This window comes from Eriocheir sinensis, chromosome 31 (assembly GCF_024679095.1).
Source record: "Eriocheir sinensis breed Jianghai 21 chromosome 31, ASM2467909v1, whole genome shotgun sequence".
Classification (NCBI taxonomy): Eukaryota; Metazoa; Arthropoda; class Malacostraca; order Decapoda; family Varunidae; genus Eriocheir; species Eriocheir sinensis.
In genome coordinates this window covers 8,663,741-8,679,655 of record NC_066539.1, presented here as the reverse complement: position 1 = coordinate 8,679,655, position 15,915 = coordinate 8,663,741, and the positions used below count along the sequence as shown (strand labels likewise).

The window sequence follows — 15,915 nt, the reverse complement described above, 5'->3', positions numbered from 1 at the left end:
GAGGGACAGTAGCAGCAGAAGCTGTAACCAGTGTGAGGGGATAGGCTGCCACTTTCCACCAAACCGACAGTCACCACCACCAAAATGTCCCCTCAGCACCCAGCTGCTTGCGATGGGATCCCAAAACTAAATTCCCTAAGAAAGTGTTCCGTATTTACTTGTCTTTTCTTATTCCGTGTCTATCTATCTTACTATCTGTACATTGTTGTATAAACTCTCTCTCTCTCTCTCTCTCTCTCTCTCTCACGCACACTCAGACACAAAGTAGTACACATGGGCTGCTTACTTCTCCATCAAGTGATTACATTCGAATATGAAGTTAAACACGCGCGCCCGGACACCCTTCCCCCCCCCCCCCTCCCAAACACACGGGCAGAAGCAGCAGCAGCAGTAGGTTAAGTTCTGTTAGCACCAATTATAACTTGCGGCGCCAAGCCAAGGTACGCAAACTCCAGCCCTGCCTTCCCCGCCTCTCCGCCGCCTCGCCCTCCAACGCCAGAAACTAATTCCCTTCACTAACATCGTAAAACTTGCACATTTTTCTCCATTTCCCTCCCTCTGTTACCCCTTGTCCCTCCCTCCCTCACCTACCTCACGCCTTCATTTCTCTCTCTCTCCCTCTCTGCCGCTCTCTACCCCTCCACACACCCTCCCCGCCTCCCATCATCCCATCACGGCGGAACAAAGAGAATAAGAAGTTCCATCAGACATTTTCTTTGCTTAGGGAACCTCAATTTTCCGTGTTGGCGGCCGGATGGTCTGGACCCGCAGAGAGAGGGTGACGAGGACCTGGGCGGGAGGGCGAAAATGTAGGGAAGAAGGAAGATGGACAGCAAGGAGAAAGTTGGCAGAAAAGAAGACAGAGAAGGAAGGTAGCATGATGAAAGTGGACAGGAGGGAGAACGTAGGGAAGGTGGACAGAGTGGTTGGAAGAAAAGAGAAGGTGTAGGGGAGGTGGACAGTAAGAGAGTGAACAGGAATGAAAAGATTTAGGGAGAATGGACAAGAAGAAAACGAGCAAGTGGAAGAAGAAGGTGTAAGGAAGGAGGACAGGCGGAAGAGAGGGAAGGTGTACTCGGGAGAAAGTGGGTAGAGGGAAGATGTAGGGAAAGTGTACAGGAAGAAAAAAAGTGAACAGGAGATAAATAAGGCATAAAGAAGGTGGACAGGATGAAAAAAAAAAGTAGGCAGGAGGGCGATGTTGTGAAGGTGAACAGGAAGGAAAAAGTGGGTAGGATGGAAAAGGAAAGGGAATGGGAAGGGATGATGGACGGAAAGAAGGGTGTTGTAGAGTGGGAATGGGGAGGTTGGGGAGGTTGGGGGGGGAGGTGAAGGAAGGCGACCTATTTTTCTCTAGCTTATCTATCTCATCCTGGAATACCTGCCTGGTGATGATTATATCCCTCAATTTATCGACATCCCCGCCTCCGTACACCTGAACCCTTTCCGGAATAGTCATTTGATCCCCTTGTGTGAACTGTGTGAATACTGGAGAGAGAGAGAGAGAGAGAGAGAGAGAGAGAGAGAGAGAGAGAGAGAGAGAGAGAGAGAGAGAGAGAGAATTTATAGATACAGCATCCTCTTTTAATCTCCATAAACGTGATTTCGAATTAATTTTATCCTCCATTCTTCATCTGTAATTCAAACTATTCCTTATCGTGAAAGCTTGTTTCCTTGGAAAATTTATCATTTTTTTATCATCCAACCACTTTTTTGTAGTCAGTCCGTCATTCTTCGAGTCCACCTTGCTATTAACCACAGACACACGCACGAAAATGTTATATAATGTACCGACCATAATTCTACGGTGAAGAGCTGCCGTGTTTCATTACTGTTCGTGTGTGTGTGTGTGTGTGTGTGTGTGTGTGTCTCTCTCTCTCTCTCTCTCTCTCTCTCTTCGTACGTGTGGCTGCACTTTGCGTTTCTAATCTTTGTCTCTCTTGTTTCCCTTTCATCTTCCAAATGTTTATTAAGCTTCTTTCCCTCTCTTCCTCTTCCTCTCACTCACTCGCCCTCGCTCTCCTCCTCTTCGTCATTTTTACGCGGCTCTTAATTATTCACGCTACTCCTCCGTCTGTTCTTCCTCCTCCTCCTCCTCCTCCTCCTCCTTCTCCTTCTCCTTCCTCTCTTCTTGCCGCAACTTTCCTTCCTTCTGCCCTCGTTTCCTCCTCCCCCACCTTCTCCCCTTCCTCCTGGCTCCTCAAGAAGACACGTTTCTTTTAATTCCCTTCGCTTCCCTTCGCGATAACCCCAAGTGTAAACGGCATTTCCCTCGCCTTGGTCCCTTGCTCACCCGTAACAAGATAAGAAAGGAAGGAAGAAAGGAAGGGGCGTTCAAAGTATATGTTCGTGTTCTGCGGCTCCTTAGCGAGGCGTCTCACCCTCCGAGTCCTGCTTATGTGAAGGGGAGGTGAGAAGGTGGACTCCGAAGACTCGTGCAGCGGGTTCGGGCTCTTTAAAGTAACCAAGGAATTAACTGTAGTAATAATTATATAACCTGAGATTTCAGTGTAGCAATAGTTAAGTAACCGAGGGATTTAGTGTAGCAATAGTTAAGTAACCAGGGGATTTAGTGTAGCAATAGTTAAGTAACCAGGGGATTTAGTGTAGCAATAGTTAAGTAACCAGGGGATTTAGTGTAGCAATAGTTAAGTAACCAGGGGATTTAGTGTAGCAATACGTAGCTATGTGACCAAGAAATTCAGTGTAGCAATAGTTAGGTGACCAAGATATTTAGTGTAGCAATAGTTAGGTGACCAAGATATTTAGTGTAGCAATAGTTAGGTGACCAGTGTTTTTAGTTTAGCAATAGGATTTAGTGTAGCAATAGTGAAGTAGCGATAAGTGTAGCAATAATTAAATAACCGAGGACTTTAGTTCCTATGATTAACCGAGGAATCAAGTATTTTCCTAGTTAAGAAAGAAAAGTTGCATGAATAAGTAACCAATCAGGAGTCTTTTTCAAGTGACACTGTAGCTTATAATTCTTGAGGTTTACTGTAATGCTGAAAACTATACTTAAATTGTGTATGGTTAAAAAAATAAGCAGCGAATTGAATATCCAGACATGTGGCGTGGAATAATGTGAATGTTAGGGAGTGGACGGGTTGTGGGAGGGCGGAAGCTGTGTGTGGGGGAGTGTTTTGTGTGGTGCTGTAGACATGGAGCAGGAGATGAGGTGTGGGTGTCCGCTGGATGTGATGATGAATGTTGAAAGTGTGGTCGTTACAGTGGAGATAGTAGTGACGGTGGAGGAAGGCGTGGAGGTGTTGCGAGGTGATGAATGAGGAGGAGGTGGACGAGGACAAGGCTGGGCGTGCTGAGCTTTAGAGATTGAGGCGTGTGGGAGCGTGGACGAGGGGAAGGTGGAGTTATAAGGGGGTTGACATGAGTGGAGGTAGTGGTGGTGGTAGTGATGGTGGTGATGCTGAAGATAATATGAGTGATGTATTGGGTGGGAGAGGGGGGCAAGGTGGTGGTGGTGGTGGTGGTAAAAGTGACTGTGGAGGCGTTCTGGGTGTTTACGTGTTAGTGGAGATGAATGTGTAGGTAGTGTGGGTAGAGGTGGAGGAGGTGGTGAGGTAGGTGGTGTCGATGGAGGTGCAGGTGAAGAGCTGATAGGTGTCGATGGAGGTGGTGATGCAGAGGTGGAGAAGAGGGGAAATGTGGATGTTAGTATTGCTAGATAGGAAGTGTTGATGGATATGAAGACAGAAGGGGGAGGTGAGGGAGAGTTACTGGTAGAGGGGAGAGGAGGGGAAAGGGAGTTTTGCTAGGTAGGTGTTGATGAATATGGAGGTGCAGGGGGAAGTGTGGGGATGAGAGGGGAGGGGAGGTGCTAGGTAGGAGGTGTTGATGGATGTAAAAGGTAAGAGGGAGGTGAGGGAAAGGTACAGGTGGGGAAGGAAGGTGAGAGGCGAGAAATGCTAAAAAGAAAGTGTTGAAGATATGAAGGTGGAGGGAAGATGAGGCCAAGGGGTGGAGGTGAGTATTGCTAGGTAAAAGTTGATGATCAGTGTAAAGGAGGGGGGGGAGGGAGAGAGGGATATAAGGGGAGGGGGGAGAAGGAGAGAGAGATATAGGGGGAGGGGGGATGGGAGAGAGAGATAGGGGGAGAGGGGGGAGGCGGTATTGTAGGTAAAAATCAATTGAGGAGGGGATAGTGAGAGTGAGAGAGAGAGAGAGAGAGAGAGAGAGAGAGAGAGAGAGAGAGAGAGAGAGAGAGAGAGAGAGAGAGAGATAGGGGGAGGGGGGAGGTGGAGGCGAGTATTGCCAGGTAGGAGGTGTTGACGGATGTAAAGGTGGATGGGGAGGTAAGGAAGAGGTACAGGGGGGGGTAAGGGGGGGCGTGAAGGCGAGTATTGCTAGGTGATGAATGAGGGAATATTGACAGCCCGGATCTGCCTGGATATTTACCGAGGCGGCCGAGGCTCCGGCACTCGGTCGTTACCGTCGGGTTTTTCTCTTCATTTATCAGATTTTATCAATATTTCAGAATTATGTAAATGAAAAATGTCACCTCCACGTGCGTGTGTGTGCGTGGTGTGCGTGAGTGTGCATGTGGAAAGTGTGTGTGTGTGTGTGTGTGTGTGTGTGTGTGTGTGTGTGTGTGTGTGTGTGTGTGTGTGTGTGTGTGTGTGTGTTTAAGATATATCGCGACAATGTTGATTCCAGTGGCGGGGCGGGGCAAAGCGGGTCAATTGGAGCATCACGTGACGGGACGGGACGGGACTGAGCTAGGTGACGCTTGTAGAGGCTGGACACGGTGGGACGGAGCGGGAAGGAATGCGGGAAGAGACAGGACCGGACAGGACAGGATGGAAGAACCACTATAAACACTTGCCTGCGTCACAACGGGATGGGGCCGACCATCAGGCGAAAACGTAAAAAAAAAAATACATGACTTAACGGGACGGGACGGGACAGAGAGGCTGGGATGGGGTTAGATAAGACGAGACAGGACAGGACAGAACAGGGCAGGTCGGGTCTGGGTTAGATATATGAGGGAGAGGAAGGAGAGCGAGGGTCGTGGTAATGATCAAACTGAACCATAGGCCATAACAAAGTGAATCAGGCTTGGGCGAGGCTGCTTATGTAACGGAGAAGAGCGAGGCGAGGCGAGGCAGGGCAGCATATGGCGGGTAATTGAGTGTGTAGGCGGAATAGGGGGTGACGGGGGCGGCGCAAGAGGAGGCTGGTTCATCTCATTACCATCAGTCAGAGAGCCAGAGCCAGCGTGGAGGTGCAGCGGTAATGAACTCCTCACGGCGTCACCTGGGACGACCCGGCTGAAGGGGGAGGGGAGGGAGAGAAGTAGTAGGCGGGGAACGAGATGGCTGGTGAGGAGACATAGAGGAGAGAAGTGGGCCGCGAGAGGATGAAGAGAGAAGATTGGAGAGGAGGAAGGGGAAGAGAGGGGATTGGGACAGGGCAGGGGAGGGGAGGAGAGTGGGTAGTGAGGGTGGGGAGAAGTAACGGAGGTGGGTGGTGAGGGAACTTGAAGAAGGAAAGAGAAGAGAAGGGAACAGAGGGAAGGGGATAAGAAGCGAGGGGAGGAGAAGGAAGGAGACAAAGACAGAGGAGGAGGAGGAAGAAACGGAGATAGAGGGAGGAGGAGGAGGAGAAAGAGGATCGTCTGTAAGGGATAAAAATATGGAAGAAGAATAAGAGGAGGAGCAAGAGGAGGAAGAAAAGAAAGGGTAAGGTTAAGGTGTATATACTCCAGTGTCTTAAAATTGGGGATGATGTTAATGTGGCGTCTCGTCTTCCTCATGCATCACAACGCGCCTCTCCGGTAGCCTCGAGACGCAAGTTCAGAGCCGCTGAATATTGAGTGTGGTTGGAGAGGCGGAGACGGCGACGGCGGAGGAGAACGAGGAGGAGGAGGAGAAGAAGGAGAAGGATGTAGCGGAGGCGATGGAGGCAGCAGCGGCGGGGAACGGGACGGGTCGGGACACAGGTGGCCCGCGCGAGATAGGGAAGAGGGAACAGGAGACGCACGAGAGGGAAAACTAAGGAAATGGAAGGTTAATTTTGGCAGAGGTTCTGATTAAGGTGTGTGGGGGGTGCATGACGGAAGGATTTTTTTTTTTTTGGGGGGGGGGGAGGGAGGGCTGGGGGGGGACGGATTCATACTGACATAAAAACTAGCGAATGTGAAGGAATTTGTGAACGAGAAGATGTGGTTGATTAATTTTGGCCAGAGGTGCTGATTAGGGTGTGTGAGTGCATGACTGAAGGATTTCTTTTACGTGGACGGCTGCATGATGGCAGTAAAAAAAAACTGATTAATATGAACATCCTGCCGAGGGAAGAAACTAAAAGGTGTGAAAGGTTAGTTTTGCCCGAGGTTCTAATACTGAGGCGTGCGAGTGGATGACGCAAGTTGATTTTTTTGTTGTTGTTTTTTGGAGAGGGGGAAAGGTGTAGGGGGCTTGCGGTATTTGCGTGCAAGACGAAAGAAAGGTCAAGGATGTGGATGACTAATTTTGTCCCCCCCTGTTAATGACTGAAGAGTGTGGGTGAATGACGCGAGATTTTTTTTTATTTTATTTTATTTATTTTTTTTTTTTGAGGGGTTGGCGGTCAGGGAGGGGGGGAGGAGGGGGGAGTACGTGCATAATGAAAGCAAACTCAATGATACGGATGATTAATTTTGCCCTTATTAATGAGCAAAGAGTCGCTGTACTTGGATGACGTAGTGGTTATGAAAGCGTTATAAAAGAAAACTAAATATAGAAGGCTCAAAAATTTATTACCCATTGTGTCTTAAGTATGAGGGCAGATGACAAAGGTTTTCAAGGGCAACGCGGATGTGTAAAGAAACTATTATTACCGACCCCGATACAAAGATTGGCAGGCCTGCGTCTCTTGCCGGGAAGAAGAGGAAAATATTGTGTGGGTGAGGATGAGAATTTCCAAAGAGGCGGATGCACAACAAGATAAATCACCAGTAAGCCTGATACATCGACATATAGGCAGAGCGTCCATAGACAGTTATAGCTCAGAGAGGAGGAAAAAGCACTTAGGTTATTGTGTTGAGTTTTGGGAGAGGGAGGAAGGAAAATGAAATATATGCCAATAAACTTGATGCCACACAATGGGGAGGACGCAGAGCAAAGAGTGACTTAGACTGTGAGGAGGAAGCGAGTATAGTGCGTAGGCGGACAACGCACACTGGTTATTACTCTATATAAAAAAGATAAAAGGACGAAATAATGTAATCTTACGAGGGTGGCTAGCGGGCGAGACGAGGACAACAGGCAGCCAGACTTAGAGGAAGGGGATTAAAAGAATAAAGATTGAATGCTTAGAAGAAAAACTAAATTGAATGGTCTGAAAAAAATAAATTCAATTGTAAGAAAAAATAATTGAATGGTTAGAAAAAAAATAGATTGAATGATTAGAAAAAATAAATTGAATGGTTAAAAATGACTAAGTTGATCGATTAGGAAGAACTAATTTGAATTGTTGAAAAAAAACTAAATTGATGATTACAAAAAAAAATTATAACTAAATTGGGTGGAAAGAAAAATGGTAAATTGAATCGGTAAAAGACGCAGTTGAGATTAGATTAATTTTTTCTTCATCACAGTAAGAAATGATAAGGTCAAGTGAATTTCGAGCACTGGGAGACAGGTCGGACTGGGGTGAGGGCGGGTGGACGAGGTGGAGCGGGGCGGGGCGGGGTTGCAGGAGCGGGGAAAGGGAAGATCGTGCTCCAGGAAGCCTCGAAGAGTGTAGCTCCAAGTTTTTTCTTCTGCTTCCTGTGCAGCGCAGCGTTGTTTTAAGACGTAGAGAGAGAGAAGTCCCTTGAGGGCAGGGGCGCTGGAGCCTCTTAAGAGAAGAAAGGAGAAAGAATGAAGGAAGGAAAGAAGAAAGGAAAAGAAAGAAGCAACAGACGCCCTGAGAAAATATCAAGTGGTATGCGGGGAAATGTTGTTGTCCCAGCCAGGCCGCAGCCACTTCTGCTTCTCCTGCTGCCGCTGCTTCGGGAGAACAAATGCACGCGGTCCTCTGCGTGCGTGTACGATTTTTACTTTATTTTGTAGGCGGATGTGATGCTGTAAAAAAATATTGTATATGTTTTGCGATGATACTGTTATCCTTTTCATTATTATTCTTGTTATCATTGTCGTAGTCTGCATTTGTTATCGTAGTTATATTGTCATCCACCATCTTAACCACTGCTATCACTACCACCACCATAACAATATCCACTACCACCACCACCACCACAAACAAAGCCCCAACCAACCACCATTATCACCACCACTACCAGTACCACCACCACTACCACCACCACCACCACTACCACCACCACCACCGCAACCACCACCATCACCACTACCACCACCACCACCACGGCCGCGACCCCTCCCCTCAGCGCCTGGTGCTTGGAGGGGACGACTCAGACTCGAGAAATCGTGGACATCAGTCAGAGGAGGAAAGGAAAAACTCCCGCGGGGCCGGTGCGGGAAGGGGCCGGCGGCGGGGGACTCCACCAAGGCCTCGCCCGACCCACGACATTGTTTGGGGAGGAAAAACGAGAAAGTCTGAGCCGCAGCCTGTCCCGCCCGTGTCATAGGAACGCACGAGGAGGCCGCCTGACGAGGGCCTGCTGGGGTGGCCGACGGGGCAGTTACCTCGGGAAAAATTTACCTATTCTTGGCTGTTAGAAAAATGGTGCAGCTTTGCGTCGTGTTGTGCTCCTCTGCCAACTAACTAACTAACAAACCTAACGATATAACGCAACCTCTTTAAGTAGTAACCAACCCCGTCAAGTGCTAACAACCCCCCCCCCACGCCCCCCCCCTGAAATGTTAACATAGCTCCCCCCTTCCATCCTCAGATAATGTACATAATACCCGTCACTACAAGGCCTCGAAGAAAAAAAAGTTGGTAACCCCTGGGGGGACTCGAACCCCCAATCCCTGGCTTAGGAGGCCAATGCCTTATCCATTAGGCCACAGGGGCGATGGTTTCTTGTTGTTTTGAGTGTTAGTGGTTTGTGCTGGGGGTTATGGTGGTGGTGGTTTAGAGGTAGTAGTGGTTGTTGTAGTTGATAGTATAGTATTTTTACAACACTGCTCCCAATAGACAGAGATTGTTGAAAAATAGTAGTGGAAGTATCAAAGTTGTAGTAGTAGTAGTTATTGTTTTTGTTATTGCTGTCGTGTTTGTTCTCGCAGTAATAGCAAAAACAGTAATATTCACTGCCCCATTCTGTGTAGACGTTGCCGTAATCCGCAGGGTATTTCAAATCTGGACGGGAGAGCAACAAGGTGAAGGACTAGAATGGACTACGTCACGGGAACGTCAGAGCAACTTCAATCGCTTAGGGTTACAGTGTGTCAATGAAAACAAAGGTTCAACAAAACGAGGAAAACATTTGACTAACTTTAGATTCTGATGAGTTTGCCCCGTAACCGAACGTGACAGGGGCGCGCTGTGGGTGCAGAGAGCAGACCAGGTAGATATTGACAGATAGGTTTTGCAGCGGACTAACGTGACAGCGGCGTGGCGAATTTATATCAATAGTTCGACAACAACGTGTGTGGGGGGGGAGTGGGAGAGGGGAGGGGGTTGCACACGCCTGATAATCTTGGGAGTTTACACTTTTACTTTCAGTTCACATAAATTAGTGTTGTTTTTGTTGTTGTCCGAATTTTCACCTGTTGCACTTTTAGCTCTTGCGACGTTCAGCCATCATCGTTTCAGTTACTTCTTTTATACAGTGTTTGCATTCTATCTGTGTGTGGGTGTCTTCCTGTCTCCCGTCGTCCGTGTGTACCTCCGCTATTCACAACCGAGAGAGCCCGGGTTCGATTCCCGGGCGGAGTGGAAAAATTTGGGCGGCTTTTCCGATACCCAACAGTGAATGGGTACCAGGTATTAATCGGGGGTTGTGTCCCGTCTCCTGAGATCTGTTCTCTTCTCCTATAATTCCTTCCCCTTCTGTTTCTCTCCGGCATATGACCACAGATGTTGCGCCGACTAAACGAAACTTTCCAACTTTCCGTCACTAACGCAGCCAGCCAGCCAACCAACCCGCCAGTCAGCCAGTCAGCCCGTCGCCCGCCGCTGTAGTAACACATGGCTACTCCTTTCCAATTTTCCACGTCATCGATTTTTAGTGACGCCAGATTTCATAGGAGTCAGAGGAGGAGGAGGAAGAGGAAGAGGAGGAAGCAGATTCACTCGGCAGGTGTATGTAGGGAGGAGAGAGGGAGAAGAATAGAGGAATGCTGGGAGGAAAAGAGTGAAGGGGAAGAAGGGAAGTGGAAAAGGAATGATGGGGGAAAAGGAGGAGGAGAAGAAGAAGAGGTGTAATCAAGTACAAAGTGACTAACCTCTAATTCTCTATCTCTTTATCTGTCTATCAATCTATCCACCTATCTACCTGCCCCTATCAGTGTTAATCTTACCCGTAAAAATTAAACATGTATCGTAACCCAGCGCCTCAACACCTGAGACCGTCTTACAGGTAACACGTCCCATTAGCAGGTGTTCCGGGATGCTGATTCCCGAGAGAGAGGGGTAGAGAGGGCGAGACTAATTAAGAGAGAAAGGACGAAGGGAATGATTGATACATGATTGGTCTCGAGGACTCGCTAATGAGGTGCCTAAGTAGAGTACAGAGGGAAGGTGTTTTGGATGGAGTGGTAATTATTGGTGGTGGTGGTGGTGTGGGACGGTCTGTGTCTGTTCTTGTGTCTGTTATATGGTTGCTTTCTCGAGTTCTCTCTTTAAAGGTGCTCAGGTGTGTTTGTTTAGTTTCTCGAGTTCTCTCTTTAAAGGTGCTCAGGTGTGTTTGTTTGGTTTCTCGAGTTCTCTCAAAGGCGTTATCTTGTCTCGTTTTCCTTCCTGAGAGTTCATGAGTAAACGATTCTCTCAATCTTTTTATACATGTATGTTTATGTGAGTCTTTCTTATGCACTTTTTTTTTTAATTAACTCTTTTCTCTTTTCTATCCCTCGTCTTAGTCTGATCTTTTTTTGTCTAATTATTATCCTTATATTTCTCTTTCTTTTCCTTCTCTTCTTTTTCAGTTTTCTTCATCTGTTTCTCTTCCATTTTCTCCTTTTCTTTCGTTTTGTCAATTTTAATATCCTTATAATCCTTTACTTCTATATTCCTCCTCCTCCTCCTCCACCTGCACCTCCACCACCACCATTTCCTGCCCCTCCACCCCCTCCTCCTGTGCGTCAACCTAAATTCATATTATTCTCCCCCACAACCTAGATTGCAAGTAGCGTAAGTTAACAATAGAGTAAAGCAACAGTTAATGTCCGCATGACAGGTGGAGTGAGGTGTGGGTGCAGTAAGGTGACAGGTTACTGGTGCCGTGCCTAGTACCGCCGGTAAAACGAGGATCAAGCCTCCCCTGTGCCCCTGAAACTACACCTCACCCATCGTGAGTATTAGGGGGGATCCTGAGGCTGCCCTGTGCAGGCCACTCGTCCTCTTCCATTCTCCTTGTGTTTCTGTGTTTTGTGTTCTTATGTAATGAAGTCATTTTCCCCCACAGCTTAGGTTACCAGTAGTGTAAGTTAAGGGTAGTAATTTCCTCTTATTTCTCTCTTTACTGTAAAATTTCCATGTCCCTTTCTTCCTTAAAGGTACATGGTGTTCTCTTTTAACTATTTCCTGCCGGCACGTTGCCGGAGGGAGAGGTGGGTGGGGAGGAGCCTTCATCTTTTCTGTCCTGTCCTGCCACACGTAGATTACTAGTAGTAGCGGTAGTAAACAGACACCCTCGCCATAGACCGATAGGTCTTCTGGTGTCTGTTCTTCCTATGTATTCCTATGTATTCCTTCTCCTCCTCCTCCTCCTCCTCACCTATGACTGACTGGCGCTTTCCAACGGCAACGCAACTCGCTACGAGATCACAACAATCAGGGAAGCTTTTCAACCTCCCTATTCTCCCTGCACAAAGCCGCGCCCTCCCCTCGTCAGCGGCTCAGCGTGGGCAAAAAGTCGCGTAATTACCGGGTTCATAACGACGCCGACACAAAGACCGGAGCGGCGTGGAACAAAACTGGCGGGCTTGCATTGTGCTCATCGGCGCCATCTCACACTTCGGCTCTGCTTTTTCTGCTTTTTCTTCTGCTGGTTCTTGGGATTCGTTGTCTTTGTTGTTGTTTTGTTTTGATGGACAGCTTGTTCCTCTCTGCCTCGTCTTCTGTGTCTCATCTCATCTTCTCTTGTTTTTTTTTTTTGTTTTTTTCGTCTGCTGCTGCTTCTTCTTACGGTGCTAATCCTTCGTCGTCGTCTTCTTCTTTTTTGTTCTTTTTTCTTGTTTTGACTGGCAGCTTCTTCCTCTTTGTCTTCTCTTACATCTCACACCTTGATTTTTCCTCTTCTTCATTTTATTTTTATTCTATTTTTTTCTTCTGCTTCTTCGTCTTCTTTGTTGTTCTTTTCCTTTCTTCTTTTGACTGACAACTTATTCCTCTCTGTCTTCTATCTCTCACCTGGATTATTTTCCCTTTTTCTTCCTTTCCTTTCCTTTCCTTTCCTTTCCTTCCCTTCCCTTCCCTTCCCTTCCCTTCCCTTTCCTTTCCTTTCCTTTCCTTTCCATTCCATTCCATTCCATTCCATTCCATTCCATTCCGTTCCGTTCCATTCCATTCCATTCCATTCCATTCCATTCCATTCCATTCATTCCATTCCCTTCCCTTCCCTTCCCTTCCCTTCCCTTCCCCTCCCTTTCCTTTCCTTTCCTTTCCTTTCCTTTCCTTTCCTTCCCCTCCCTTCCTTTTCCCTTCCCTTCCCTTCCTTTTCCCTTCCCTTCCTTTTCCCTTCCTTTTCCCTTTCCCTCTCCCCTTCCCCTTCCTTTTCCCTTTCCCTTTCACTTTCACTTTCCCTTCCCTTCCTTCACTTCACTTCACTTCTTTTCCTTCCTTCCTTCCTTCCCTTCCTTCCCTTCCTTTCCTTCCTTCCTTCCTTTCCTTCCTTCCTTCCTTTCCTTCCTTCCTTCCTTCCTTTCCTTCCCTTCCTTCCCTTCCTTTCCTTCCCTCCTTCCCTTCCTTCCTTCCTTCCTTCCCTTCCTTCCTTCCTTCCCTTCCTTCCTCCTTCCCTCCCCTTCCCTCCCTCCCTCCCTTTCCTTCCCTTCCCCTTCCCTTCCCTTCCCTTTCCTTCCTTCCCTTCCTTCCTTCCCTCCTTCCCTTCCCCTTCCCCTTCCCCTTCCCTTCCTTTTCACTTTCCCTTTTCCCCCGTCTCTGCCTTCTCTTACATCTCACGTGCATTCCTCCTCTTCCTCTTCTTCATCTCTGCTCTTCGTTCTTCTTCTTTTCTCTTCTTTCTCTCTCTCCTGACTGACATCCTGTTCCTCTGCCTCTTCTTTTATATCTCACGCCTCCACTCTTCTTCTTTTCCTTTCTTCTCTCCCTCCTTCTCGTCTTTCTCTTGACTGACAACCTTCTCCTCTGTATCTTCTTCCATCTCACACGTCGATTCCTCCTCCTCCTCCTCCTCCTCTTCGTCCTCCTCTTCCCTCTGACTAGTACATTCTTTGGCCTCTTAATCCTCCTCATAACCTTCTCTCTCCTTTCCTCCTCTTGGCGTTCCTCCTCTTGCATTTCGACTCCTCCTCCTTTTCTTGACGTCAGTAGCCACTTCTTTTTTTTCCTCTTCTTCCCCTTTTTCTTCTTCTTCATCCTCTTCTTCTTCCTCATCCTGCTCTTCTTCTTCTTCTTCATCTTCCTTCTTGAGAACACTTGCCCTTCATCTTCCTCATTAGCACTTCTTCATTATCATTCTTTCTGCCGTTTTTTATTATTGGGACTCGTATTATTATTATTCTTCCTCTTCTTCGTCCATTTACTCCTTATTTTCCTTCCCCTGTCCCTTCTCCTCCTCCTCCTCCTCCTCCTCCTCCTCTAACATGAATGCCAAGTCGATAAATACAACATGCTATAACTGTATGTAGGTCTCCACCTCTATCTATATCTATCTCTCTCGGTCTCGGTCTTGCTCTTGCTCTCATGCACATTCACCCCACATATACTTCAACCACTATCACAACCATAACAAATATTACTTCTACTACCGCTGTTACTTCTACTACTACTACTACTACTACTGCTGCTGCTATTACACATACTCACACGCCACTACCCCGCCACGCAGTTGTCCCAGCACGTCCCAGGCAGGCAGCGGCACGAAAAGACGCAGTAGATATGACACACGAGGCCGACAAGAGGATTACTTCCCTAGATTGTCCTCTCCTCGCCTCTCTGAATCTCCCCTCACTCCCCTCCTCTACCCCGGCCCTCCCCCCTCGTCTTGTCCGGCCAGCTCATGTCTCCCTCCGGCTGACTTACTCTCCCTTCCTACCTCCCTTCTACACCTCTCCTGTTCCCTCTTTCCCTCCCTTTGTTTTCGTTTATTACTCCCTCAGTTACTCCCTTTCTTCCTTCCTTTCATCCCTTCTTTACTTTCTTCCGTTTTCACCATTTACGTTATTCACGGTTCTCTTTCTCCCTCTCTCTCCCTCCCTTCTTAATCGCTTTTTACTCCCTCCGTGTTTCTCTTTCTTCCTTCCTTTCATCACTTCTCTCCCTCCTCTCCTCGCCTCTTACTTCTTCCCCTCTTTCCCTCCCTTCCTCTCTTTCTTTCCTTTCTTCTATTCCTCCCTTCCCTTCTTTTTCCTCCTTTCTTTAGTTCCTCTCTTTCCCCTTTACTTCTGGCACTCGTCTTTAGCCCAAAAACACAAAGAACGAGAGAGAGAGAGAGAGAGAGAGAGAGAGAGAGAGAGAGAGAGAGAGAGAGAGAGAGAGAGAGAGAGAGAGAGAGAGAGAGAGAGAGAGAGAATGTCGTGTAGTGTTAGTATTCACCAGACAGCTGTGACACCGAAGCTTGTAAATCATAAAATATTCTGCCTGAAGCCTCCCTCACAAGCCCGGAGTGTGCGTGCAACAGTGTAACGTGTGTGTCTCTGTCTGTGTGTGTGTGTGTGTGTGTGTGTGTGTGTGTGTGTGTGTGTGTGTGTTGGAATAGCGAAAGACATTGGGTACGGAAGTCTTTCTCTCCCCTCGATTCACCTTTATTCTCCATCTGACGGACAACCTTCTCTTCTGTCTCATCTTCCGTCTCTCACCTCGACTCTTCTTTCTTCCTCCTGACTGGCTGTGTACATACCCCTCACATGTGTACTAAGGAAAGAGTTTCACTAAGGCCAACAATCAGTACTCACGCTCCCTTCCTTTCTTCTTTTCTTTCCCTTCAATCCTTTCCACTCTTACCTTCCCTCCCTTCTTTAGTTCCCCTTACCCTTTGCTCTTCGGAATCATCGTTAGCCTAAAAACACAAGGAAGGCCAACACTCAGTACCCAGGCTCACGTTCCTCCAAGCAGCGGTTTTATAGCAAGACACAGAGAGGAAAACCAAGTAGCTCCTGCATCTCAAGCCCGCCCAGATTCAAAGACGTCGGTAAATATAAGGGTGGAGAGGAAGAGAAAGACAACCTAGGGAGAGGCGTCTCTAATTTAAGGCTAAGGCTCCGTACTCAGCCCACGTTCCTATTACATTCCACACTCCTATTCCATTCCACATTCCTATTCCATTCCACATTCCTATTCCATTCCACATTCCTATTCCATTCCACATTCGTATTCCATTCCACATTCCTATTCGATTCCACATTCCACATTCCTATTCCATTCCTATTCCATTCCACATTCCTATTCCATTCTCCACATTCCTATTCCATTCTCCACATCCCTATTCCATTGCATTCTCCACATCCTCTGAATACACAAAATCACTCTGGTTTTCTCGATTTTCTTTGCTTACTAAGAGATCATCAACAAACATAAATTATATATCACGTGTTGCTAAAGTGATTGAACTCCATAACTCCTAATGTATAACAGACGGAATTAATGTATAGACGTGAAAATGGTAATCAA

The 15,915-nt window shown here is 47.4% G+C and overlaps 1 protein-coding gene and 1 non-coding gene across 2 annotated transcripts in view; one reads left to right on the top strand and one right to left on the bottom strand.

Moving 5' to 3' along the window:
- The window catches only part of LOC127006004 (titin-like), a 97,000-nt gene that overhangs the window by 41,061 nt on the left and 40,024 nt on the right, over window positions 1-15,915 (top strand). The gene's annotated exons all lie outside the window — the stretch shown is intronic.
- Window positions 8,904-8,976, bottom strand: Trnar-ccu (transfer RNA arginine (anticodon CCU)). The gene has a single exon. It is a non-coding gene; the product is annotated as a tRNA-Arg (tRNA).